This window comes from Eumetopias jubatus, unplaced genomic scaffold, assembly GCF_037043125.1.
Source record: "Eumetopias jubatus isolate StellerSeaLion01/CBP00866 unplaced genomic scaffold, mEumJub1_p1.0 scaffold_4, whole genome shotgun sequence".
NCBI classification, from domain to species: domain Eukaryota; kingdom Metazoa; phylum Chordata; class Mammalia; order Carnivora; family Otariidae; genus Eumetopias; species Eumetopias jubatus.
In genome coordinates this window covers 190550038-190560964 of record NW_028274810.1, presented here as the reverse complement: position 1 = coordinate 190560964, position 10927 = coordinate 190550038, and the positions used below count along the sequence as shown (strand labels likewise).

The 10927-nt window shown below is 37.6% G+C and overlaps 1 long non-coding RNA gene across 1 annotated transcript; it reads right to left on the bottom strand.

Annotated features, from left to right (window-relative positions):
• Positions 1 to 5047: 5047 nt before the first annotated feature.
• On the bottom strand, positions 5048 to 7359 carry LOC148164644 (uncharacterized). The gene is made up of 3 exons (XR_015768132.1): positions 7343 to 7359; positions 5327 to 5416; positions 5048 to 5153 (listed from the first exon to the last, which is right to left on the bottom strand). It is a non-coding gene; the product is annotated as an uncharacterized LOC148164644 (long non-coding RNA).
• Positions 7360 to 10927: the final 3568 nt, after the last annotated feature.

Here is a 10927-nt window from a genome sequence, read left to right as displayed (position 1 = left end):
TATAATCCATAGAGCAAAACACACCCTGCCTCCAACAAAAAAGGCAAGAAAGAAAGAACACAGGAACAAAGACAAATTGAAAACTGCAAAAAAAAAAAAAAAACCCTAAATCCAATCATATCAATAATTACACGATGGACTAAACAGTCTAAAGAATAAAAAAAACCCAACGATACCCTTTTTAAAAGAAAGCCATTTCAAATATAAAGGAAAATTCCATTTACAATTGCATCAAGAATAAAATAGGGACAAATTTAATCAAGGAGATAAAAGACTTGTACATTGAAAACTAGACAACATTGGGGCGCCTCGGTGGCTCAGTCTTAAGCGTCTACCTTCGGCTCAGGTCCTGGGATTGAGCCTTGCATTGGGCTGCCTGCTCGGCGGGAAGCCTGCTTCTCCCTCTCCCACTCCCCCTGCTTGTGTTCCTGTTCTTGCTATTTCTCTCTCTGTCAAATAAATAAAATCTTAAAAAAAAGAAAACTAGGCAACACTGATGAAATAGAAGATGACACAAATAAATGGAAAGATATTCCATGCTCATGGACTGGAAAAATTAACACTATTAAAATGTCCACACTACCCAAAGCAACCCACAGATTCAATGCAATCCCTATCAAAATTTCAATGGCATTTTTTCTAGAAATAGAACTAACAATCCTAAAGTTTGTATGGAATCACAAAGACTCCAAATAGCCAAAGCAATCTTTTTTTTTTTTTAAGAGTTATTTATTTTTTGACAGAGAGACACAGCGAGAGAGGGAACACAAGCAGAGGGAGCGGGAAAGGGAGAAGCAGGCTTCCCGTGGAGCAGGGAGCCTGATGCGGGGCTCGATCCCAGGACCCTGGGATCATGACCTGAGCCGAAGGCAGACGCTTAATGACTGAGCCACTCAGGCGCCCCTAGCCAAAGCAATCTTGAGAAAGGAGAACAAAGCTGGAGGCATCATGCTCCCTGATTTTAAACTGTATTACAAAACTATGGTAACCAAACAGTATGGTACTACCACATACACAGACACACAGATCAAGAGAACAGAACAGAAAACCCTGAAATAAACCCAGGCATACTCGATCAATTACAAAGGAGCCAAGAACATACAAAAGGAAAAGGACAGTTTCTTCAATAAATGGTGTTGGAAAAACTAGACAGCTACATGCAAAAGACTGAAACAGGACCACTATCTTATACCATACACAAAAATAAACTCAAAATGGATTAAAGATTCGGATGAAAGACATGAAACTATAAAACTAAAAGAAAATATACGTCATGAGCTCTCTGACATTGGTCTTGGTAAAAATTTTTTGGATTTCACACCAAAATGAAAAGAAACACAAGCAAAAATTAACATGTGGGGAGACATCAAATTAAAAAGCTCATGCATAGTAAAGGACACCATCAGCAAAAGGAAAGGCAACCTAAGAAAGGGAGAAAATATTTGCAAATCATCTATCGGATAGGGGTTAATATCCCAAACCATGTGATTAAAAAATGGGCAGAGATCTGAATAGACATTTCCCCAAAGACACAGATGGTCAACAGGTATACGAAAAGGTGCTCAACGTCACTAATCATCAAAGAAACGCAAATCAAAATCATAACAAGATATTACCTAACACATGTTGGAATAGCTGTTATCAAAAAGACAAGTGTTGATGAGGATATGGAGAAACGAGAACTCTTGTGTACTTCTGGTGGGAATGTAAACTGATGCAGCCATTATTTTTTTTCCTCAAAAAATTAAAAATATAACTACCTTAAGAGTACACTTAGTTCGATGAGCACTGAGCAATTGTTGAATCATTATATTGCACACCTGAAACTAATAACACTGTGTTAAATACAATCTTAAAAAAAAGGAACTACCTTATGATTCAACAGTTCCAACCTCTATGTATTTATCCAAAAGAAATAAAAACATTAATTCAAAAAGATATCTGCTCTCCTATGTTCACTGCAGCATTATTTACCATAGCTAAGATATGAAAACCTGAGTGTCCACTGACAGATGGATAAAGAAAATTCACACACACACACACAATGGATTAATCAGCCATAAAAAAATATTTCAGCCAAGGAAACCCTGCCAACTGCAGCAACATGGATGGACCTTGATGGCATGATGCAAAGTGAAATAAGTCAGAAAAAGACAAATACTAGATGATTTCACTTACAAGTGGAACCTAATATAAAAAACGGGTGCCTGGGTGGCTCAGTCAGTTAAGCATCTGCCTTCGGCTCAGGTCATGATCCCAGGATCCTGGGATTGACTGCCGCATCGGGCTCCCTGCTCAGTAAGGAGCCTGCTTCTCCCTCTTGCACTCCCCCTGCTCGTGTGCTCTCTGTCAAATAAATAAATAAAATCTTAAAAAAATAAAAAAATAAAAAAAAACCCAAATGAGATAGATACAAAGAACTGACTGGGGGTTGCTAGATGCAGGGTGTGAGGGCTGGGGGAAATGGGTAAGGGTGAACAAGAGGTACAAACTTACAGTTATAAAATAAGCCCTGAGGATGTAATATACAACATGGTGACTGTAGTTGTTAATATTGTATGGTATATTTGAAAGTTGGAAGAGACTCAATCTTGGGAGTTCTTATCATAAGAAAGAAAATCTCATTATGTATGGTGATAATTTTGCATATATAGTCATGAATACATACAACTCTTATGCTGAACATCTGAAATTAATGTCATATGTCATTGTATCTCAAAAAAAAAAAAAAGGCCAGATTCTTCCTTCAGGCAGACTGGAAGATTCCTCTTTGGAGCAATTGAAACAATTCAAGAAGTATATGCAAGTATGAACCCAGACGACAGTCCCCAACAATTAGACCACAAAGACTATTGCATCCGGATCAAAACTGCCAAGACCCAACTGTGTGCTCAGTACTTCCAATCAGCTTAGACAAAGACCCAAACAAAGAGGAAAATGCAGTTTAGTGGATAGAGAATATACCGAAATAAGTTAAAAAAAAATCAATAAATCCTCTGAGATCCAGTAGAAGGTATTACATCTATGAAGCAAAAAAGATATTAAAAAATTAAAATGTAAATTCAAAAAACTTTTAAAAAGGTCCTGATTATTAAAAACATGATCGCAAAATGAAGAGCTGATAAAAGGAGAAGACTGAACTGAGGGAACCTCTCAAAAAGTGAAGATTATAAAAATAGTGGTGAAATAAGAAGATCCAATATACAAGTAGCAGAAGTACTAGAGAGAACAGAAAGTGGAGGGAAAAAAAATCATCATTGAAATAATTCAAGATTTCCCAGAACTGAAAGACACAAGTTACCAAACCAGAAGAGGCCTACCACGTGCAGTATAATAAAAAGAGACCCTCATGATAGCCTATCATTTTGAAATTTCAGAAAACTAGGGACAAAAAGAGCTTCCTACTAGATTAGTTACATATAACAGATTATGAATCAAAATGGCTTTAACTACTCAACAGCAACACTAGAAGCAAGGAGATAAGCAATCAAAAGTCTAAGGAGAAAATAGGTTCCAACCTAGAATTTGATGCCCATCTAAACGATAAAAGAAATGCAATCACAGAAAAAAAGAATTTTCACACAAAGAAAATCTCAGTTTATCTCCCATGTGCTTTCTCAAGAAGTTACTATAAGAACACCTTCAACCAGATGAGAGCAGATCAGGATGACATGGGATATAGAAACAGGAGATCCAACAGAGAAGAGAAAGGATGATGAATGGAGATCCTGGGATGACACCAGTTTGTAGAAGTAGACGGTGACCATCCAGATTGGAACAGTATGGCTAAGGACATGTTGAAGGCTTTCATCACCAAGATCCCTGCAGCCACTGCACCCAGCTTTTTAATTAATGCTCCCCCCCGCCCCCCCCTCAGCATTTAACCTGAGGTCAGAACACTGGGGTGGGCCTATCTCAAGAGCCTTACTTGTGCTTGGCTTATCTTGACCATGAACTTGAACATGAAGTCACTACTCTCCCTTCCCTAGTCTACTGCTTTGCCCCCACAGAAGTATTCTGTTTTCTCTACTTCTGAGAGCTAGGTAGGAAATAATGAGCTCAGATGTAGAAATACAGAGCAGCCCACTCCCCCCACTGCATTCCTCCAGAAATCTAGTGTCTGACACACAATACAACCCTGAGAAAAGCAGGGAACAAAAAAACTTGAGTTTTTAAAAAAAGTGATTTAGGTGTTTCTAGGAGTTAGTATTGGCTTACCAATTCCAATCAGTACATCCCACCGCTTTATGACAAAGGTTTTATTGTTTATGTTTTAGCCATTCTTTCTATATATCCTGAGCAACTCCCAAACACAAACAGTAAAAATTACACAGCAGGCTAAGTTTTGGCTTCCCCTTATTTCTATACCATTATGTTTGAAATCCTTTGGAGTGAGACATTTATTATCATGTATCCTACCTTGCTGATTCCTGATGGCATTTTAGGTGTTCTGGCATCAGAAAGATTTTTCTTTGCTCATTCAAATCAAAACTTAGGCTATTTGTGAACAGCAATATTCCAACATTATAGAGGGCACTTTTAAAACTTTTAGAGGTACTTAGATTTTTTTTAATTTTTTTTTAAGATTTTATTTATTTGAGAGAGAGAAGGAGATAAAGAGAGAGAGAGCATGAGACGGGGGAGGGTCAGAGGGAGAAGCAGACTCCCTGCTGAGCAGGGAGCCCGATGTGGGACTCGATCCCGGGACTCCAGGATCATGACCTGAGCCGAAGGCAGTCACTTAACCATCTGAGCCACCCAGGCGCCCAGAGGTACTTAGATTTTTATACCTGCTTCATTTAACTCCAAGCTAAATGTTTACATATGTACTCATTATTATAGAAAGTAGAATGAAACTGAATGAAATGAAAGCGAACTGGAGCCAAACATGCTATTAATAAACAAGCCAAGGGTTTTGCTGTGTGGTCACATCCCTATATATATAAGCCTATCTCTGGTGATGAGGAGATCAAGGACAAAATCTTACAAACCTGCATCAGATAATCAGCAATGTACTCTGTTTTCAAGCAGTACACATTTTGGGTGGCAGCTTCTGCTATATTAACCCCTGAGTCATCTGGTTTCAGTTTATTGAAGTCAGAAAAGAGATGTGTGGCTTCTTTAAATAAAGGTACAGAATGACCAGGTAGTACCTAAAGAAAAAATAAGAAATAAGAAGCTATCAGTTTCCCAGAGTAGTTCAACTGTATCATCTGTACTTAAGGATTGTCATCTCACCAAGTACCGAAAATTAAGAACTGATCATAGCAACCTTGTTTGAAAAATAATTTGTGTAAAAAATTCTGTAAATTGACTGAATACAAACCTTTGCTCCTCCTGACTGAAGAAGGCGTTTGAATCCTGCTTCTCGGGATTGGTCAACATATAAGATAACTTTCCACCCACTAAATGCCCCCTACAAATGAAAATATAATCAGTGTTGAAATTATTTGGGAAATAAATGCAAATAATACATTATTTTATCTGTAAATTTAGTTTTATGTCAACAAATAATCTTATAACCTTTACCAAGTGCCACAGTGGTAATTGTCTCTGGTCAGAATATTCTGAAAACACACAACCATGGTGTTTGGCACACAGTAGGTCATCAATAAATACTTGAAGAATGAAGGAAAATGTTTTAATGAATAACATGAAAACAAAGCAACTTGACTTTTGTTTAGCCTTTTCTTGTATTTTTTCTTATAATTAATCCAGGGTAGAACTTAATGCACAACTTCTCAAATTAGATGAAGCCCTCCTTATATTTCTCTTGAAAATGTTTGTGAATTAGAAATATAAAACATTTCACTAGGGAATAACAACAAAAGCCAGTGGAATTACTCTAAAAGAAGGGAATTAAGGCTAACAAGGGCTTGGACACAGGAGAGAACTCAGAATACATCGCACAAGATTATTTAAAACTTGGGTTTCTAACCTTTATGTGAGCCATGGACCCCTTTGACAGTCCAGTGAAACCTATGGATCTGTTCTCTAAATAATTCTTTTAAAGAAACAGCTTTATTGAAATGTAATTTCTGTGCTATATTAATAATGTTTTAAAATACTGGTTTTAACATAAAGTGTAAAGGATTACAAAAAAACCCATTTTATTAAAAATAAAATATTTACAAATTTGTGACAGATGTGCTTCTATATTAATGAATTAAATAAATAGTGGTGGCTGGATAGATTATTATAATTTTGAAGTATAAAGACAGATGGTAGCTACACTTGTGGTGAGCATAATGAATTGTTGTCAAATCTGTTACATACCTGAAACTAATGTAACACTGTGCATCAACTATATTTCAATGAAAAAAAATTGAACATAAGCAGTATCTCAAGATACTTGGAATTATAATGCAAAGCAAAGATATCTTATTTCTGTTGGGGTAAAATCACAAGTACTATTAATAGTGCTGTGATTTTTACCTAGACTTCTATAATAAAAGGAAATGTTTTCAATTGGAGGTTAGTAAAAATAAGGATGTATTCCCTGCCCCATCCAAAGTGTATAAACAGCCTTCCTGAATGTGATCTACAACTCCTTTGGGAGAGTCTGTGGATCCCATGTTAAGAACCCTTGAAGGTAGATGCTGAAGAGTCTTTGGAAGAAATACAGTATGGGTCACATTTTACACATATATTTAAATTATTTTTATGTCTTTTTACTTTTAAAAAAAAAAAGACTTATGGGAGTGCCTGGGTGGCTCAGTCGTTAGGCATCTGCCTTCGGCTCAGCTCATGATCTCAGTGTCCTGGGATCGAGCCCCGCATTGGGCTCCCTGCTCAGCGGGGAGTCTGCTTCTCCCTCCCACTCCCCCTGCTTGTGTTCCCTCTCTGGCTGTGTCTCTCTCTGTCAAATAAACAAAATCTTAAAAAAATAATAATAATAAAAGATTTATGTATTTAAGAGACAGTATGTGCACTAGTGTGCACATGCACAGTGGGGAGAGAGGCAGAGGAAGAGGGAGAGAATCTCCAGCAAACTCCAGGCTGAGCGAGGAGTCCGATGGCAGGGCTTGATCTCATCACCCTAAGATCATGACCTGAGTTAAAATCAAGAATTGGATGCCTAACTGCCTGAGCCACCCAGGCACCCCATTTACACATATATTTTTAATAGAGCCATCAACATTATATATATCTTCCTTGTAATCATAATTAAAATTAGGAATTAACATTAAGCCCAATTTAGAATGCCCAAACTAAGTATATCAACAAAGCATAAAAGACAAGTAGAATTATTATTTTGTTAATAAGCATATTCTCTTAAAATTAAAATCTGTAATAGTCATGACACTGAATGCCGTTCATATCACCATATATATGTTAATACCTCAACGATGCCTGATTCTTGTCTTTGCTGGAGTTTTTTCCTCCATCTCATTGCTGCAAGTGCTAGTCTTCGTTGCTGAACATTGATTCCAGTCAAAACATCGAGTATGGAACTACTTCCCCATTCATAGTCTTCTTCCTAGACAATTAGTAGAATAAACTTTGGATCTGGTCCTACAATATGTCCTCAAGGAGTCCACGATCATTTAAGAGTTAAAAGCTATACATTCAGTTGTTATAAATACAGAGCACTAAATAAGCATCAGTTTATGAACATAGAGGAAAGAAATGTACATTAATTTGGCTTCATAGGAGGGTCAAGTATATCTGGCTTTTAATTAGAAATCAGAAAAATACTGCATACGTTTCTAAGAAATACAGGTAACTACACCTTAGTAATTGGTAATATATAGATTATTGGGCTTCATCCATTTTAAGATGAACTTCACAGAAGGACATGTTCTCAGTGGAGGTATGTGTTAACACCTTGATTACCTGTCCAAAGAAATCATATCCCTAAGGGATCTTGATTGAAAACTTCAAAAACTACATGATAGATATTACTGTGATGGTTAGTTAGGGACCAAAATATTTCAGACAATATTTAAAAAAAAAATGTTCTTTTTTAAAAAGATTTTGTCAGAGGGAGAGCGAGCTGAGTGTGAGCATGAGCAGGGGGGAGGGGCTGAGGGAGAAGCACGCTCCCCACCGAACAAGGAGCCAATGCGGGACTTGATCCCGGTACCCTGCGATCATGACCTGAACCAAAGGCAGATGCTTAACTGACTGAGCCACCCACACGTCCCCAAACAATTTAATATTTAATGGGCTGGCAGTAAGGATAAAAAGTTTACAATGAAGTAATCCTGAAGTTTTCTAATGTTATTCCAAAGAGGGGGAAAAAAAAGCCCAGATTAAAATTAAATAAAACTCATATAACTGAGAATCTGGGTCTGTGATCTCTAAATTTTTTTGCTCTGTTAATCTGGACCTTGTAAAATTGGTATAATCTAATTGGTCATATTTGGTTATTTCAATTATATGAATGGTTAGTGTAGATACTAGAATCAATTAGGACAATTACTTTTAACGAAAAATGATTCTTCATGTTAGTTTGAATACATACCAGCACGAAGTGTCCAGCAGTCCGGCATGCTTCCACGTAGGAGCGATGAAGCACCCATTTCCCAGCTGCCACTGAGGCTAAATACTTCTCGTTTCGAAGTGGATGTCCCACAACAATGTGTGTACAATTGGGATCAAAGCACTGTTTCTCTATTACTAATCCACCTAAAGTAGAGAAAAATTGATACGTGATTGGAATTCTTAACTTCTTCCTAGGAAAGACATGTCAACTCTGCATAGAAATTATTTATAAATAAAATGCACCAAATAAACTGAAAAACCTTGACTGACAATTATTTTACTTCACATACATTTTTTAAAATATTTTTTTACTAACATAATAAAATAAAATAAGAAATATGTATTTTTTAAAGATGATTTGACAGCGAGCACAAGCAGGGGGAGCGGCAGGCAGAGGGAGAGGGAGAAGCAGGACCCTGGGATCATGACCTGGGCCAAAGTCAGCCACTTAACCCCTATAATATTTTTACTTTATTTTTATTAAATATTTTATTTGTCAGAGGTAGGTAGAGACAGAGAGCACAAGCGCGGGGGGGGCGGCAGCAGAGGGAGAAGCAGACTCCCCGCTGAGCAGGGAGCCCGATGCAGGACTCGATCCCAGGCCCCTGGGATCATTATGTGAGCCAAAGGCAGATGCCCAACCAACTGAGCCACCCAGGCATGCCCCCCATAATTTTTTTTTAAAGATTTTAATTATTTATTTGAGAGAGAGAGAGAAACAGCATGAGAGGGGAGAAGGTCAGGGGGAGAAGCAGGCTCCCTGCTGAGCTGGGAGCCTGATGTGGGACTTGATCCCAGGACCCCGGGATCATGACCTGAGCCGAAGGCAGACGCTTAACCAGCTGAGCCACCCAGGTGCCCCCCCCCCATATTTTTAATGAAAATTTAAAATAGAAAAATAGTAAAATGAAATCCAACATACTGATTCTTAAATTATCAAAATTTTGCCATCCTTATTTCAGTATACCCCCTTTGGGCTTAACTATTTTAAAGTAAGTTCCAGGGCGCCTGGGTGGCTCGGTTGTTGGGCATCTGCCTTCGGTTCAGGTCATGATCTCAAGGTCCTGGGATCGAGCCCCATAATCAGGCTCTCTGCTCTGCAGGAAGCCTGTTTCTCCCTCTCCCTCTCCCACTCCCCCTGCTTGTGTTCCTTCTCTCACTGTCTCTCTGGCAAATAAATAAATAAAATCTTAAAAAAAAAGAGTTCTAGACATCCTGTGACTCTACCCCTATCCATTCAGTATGCATCTCTAAAATACATGGTAATTTTCTTATACAGCCCTAATGCTATTATCAGATCTAAATTAATTAACAAAAATTCTTTCCTATTTCAATACTAAATCCTTATGCAAACTTTCCTGTTTGTCTGCACTTGGTTTGTTACAATTAAGATATAAAAACAGAATATAAATAGATGCCATTTACTACTGTTAGTATATTTCTTAAGTCTCAACTACTTTTGCAATTTCCAAGCATTGAAAATGGGTAATCAAGGAGATGGAAGTCAAAAAGGGGCTCCTACAGACTAAAAGCAGAGGAAAATTTTTTGAGTGGAAATAAGGTCAGCAGCCCAACGCAGAAGCTTAGAAGGAAAACACACACGCTAGGGAAATAGAGATGAAGCAGCGGGTGGAAGCTGAACCCTCTTCTCAGATACAGCTGTACGATGCCTGACTTTGAGGAAAGAAGGCATAAACTTATGTAAAGCATGGCTTTTATTGATTGATTTTTGATTTATACTTTAGAAGTTAACCTGATTATGGGTTAGAAAGAGTTGTATTAAAGACTTTGTAAGAATTCAATGAAACATTTGAACTCTATTCATGCTCTACAGATGACTAAGAGAGGCAACTGTTTGAGCACATAGTATACACCAGAGACTGTTGGAAGTGCTCCGGATTAACTCATTTAATCCTCACAACTCTATGAAGGTAGATTACTAGTATTATCTGTAATCTACCCATGATGACACAAGTACAGAGTAACTCACCCAGGATCGGAGTGACAAAAGAACAAGAAGGTGAAAATTCCCTATTCTATTGGGATCTAATTCTATTTAACAGATTTATTCTGTAATCCAGACAACATAATAGACTATTTATGTGAATCAGTTGGCCACAGTTGCTTCATTTATAAAATGAAGGGTCTCTTTGCATTTTACTATCAAAAACTTTCTATTCAGACTCAGTTCCAGCACAGTCTGTCCTCATCTGCCTCTCTTCTGTCTTCTGCTAGTTGATATTACTCTTGTCCAGAGTTTACAGAGATGGAACAAAATATAGGAGACAGACACATGAAGCAGCTTCTTCTGTTCTGAAAGCTCTAGGTAAAGTTGAACAATTTTGATTTCTAACTCTAACTTATTGGGTGACCAGGAAACAGTGTTCCACATTGAGTCCAGTTTCCAAGAAACACAGCTTCTCAACTGTATGACTGTATT